Genomic DNA, 1,525 nt, shown 5'->3' on the forward strand with positions numbered 1-1,525 from the left:
TCCTCCCCCTCACTCTGATCTCCCCTCCTCCCCCTCACTCTGATCCCTCCCCTCCTCCCCCTCACTCTGATCCCTCCCCTCCTCCTCCTCACTCTGATCCCTCCCCTCCTCCCCCTCACTCTGATCCCTCCCCTCCTCCTCCTCACTCTGATCCCTTCCCTCCTCCCCCTCACTCTGATCCCTTCCCTCCTCCCCCTCACTCTGATCCCTCCCCTCCTCCCCCTCACTCTGATCTCCCCTCCTCCCCCTCACTCTGATCCCTCCCCTCCTCCCCCTCACTCTGATCCCTCCCCTCCTCCCCCTCACTCTGATCCCTCCCCTCCTCCTCCTCACTCTGATCCCTCCCCTCCTCCCCCTCACTCTGATCCCTCCCCTCCTCCTCCTCACTCTGATCCCTCCCCTCCTCCCCCTCACTCTGATCCCTCCCCTCCTCCCCTCACTCTGATCCCTCCCCTCCTCCCCCTCACTCTGATCCCCCTCCTCCACCCCCTCACTCTGATCCCTCCCCTCCTCCCCTCACTCTGATCTCCCCTCCTCCCCCTCACTCTGATCCCTCCCCTCCTCCTCCTCACTCTGATCTCCCGTCCTCCCCCTCACTCTGATCCCTCCCCTCCTCCTCCTCACTCTGATCCCTCCCCTCCTCCCCCTCACTCTGATCCCTCCCCTCCTCCCCCTCACTCTGATCCCTTCCCTCCTCCCCTCACTCTGATCCCTCCCCTCCTCCCCCTCACTCTGATCTCCCCTCCTCCCCCTCACTCTGATCCCTCCCCTCCTCCCCTCACTCTGATCTCCCCTCCTCCCCCTCACTCTGATCCCTCCCCTCCTCCTCCTCACTCTGATCCCTCCCCTCCTCCCCCTCACTCTGATCCCTCCCCTCCTCCTCCTCACTCTGATCCCTTCCCTCCTCCCCCTCACTCTGATCCCTTCCCTCCTCCCCCTCACTCTGATCCCTCCCCTCCTCCCCCTCACTCTGATCTCCCCTCCTCCCCCTCACTCTGATCCCTCCCCTCCTCCCCCTCACTCTGATCCCTCCCCTCCTCCCCCTCACTCTGATCCCTCCCCTCCTCCCCCTCACTCTGATCTCCCCTCCTCCCCCTCACTCTGATCCCTCCCCTCCTCCCCCTCACTCTGATCCCTCCCCTCCTCCCCCTCACTCTGATCCCTCCCCTCCTCCTCCTCACTCTGATCCCTCCCCTCCTCCCCCTCACTCTGATCCCTCCCCTCCTCCTCCTCACTCTGATCCCTCCCCTCCTCCCCCTCACTCTGATCCCTCCCCTCCTCCCCTCACTCTGATCCCTCCCCTCCTCCCCTCACTCTGATCCCTCCCCTCCTCCCCTCACTCTGATCCCTCCCCTCCTCCCCTCACTCTGACCACCCCCACATCCTCACTCTGACCCCCCTCCGCCTCACTCTGACCCCACCCCGGCACTGGCCCCGCCCACGCCCCTCACATCTGCCCACTCGTCACACTGGCTCCGCCCTCTGGCATTGGCCCCGCCCCTCACACCAGCCCACTCGGCACACT

This window comes from Carcharodon carcharias, chromosome 30, assembly GCF_017639515.1.
Source record: "Carcharodon carcharias isolate sCarCar2 chromosome 30, sCarCar2.pri, whole genome shotgun sequence".
Taxonomy (NCBI): Eukaryota; Metazoa; Chordata; class Chondrichthyes; order Lamniformes; family Lamnidae; genus Carcharodon; species Carcharodon carcharias.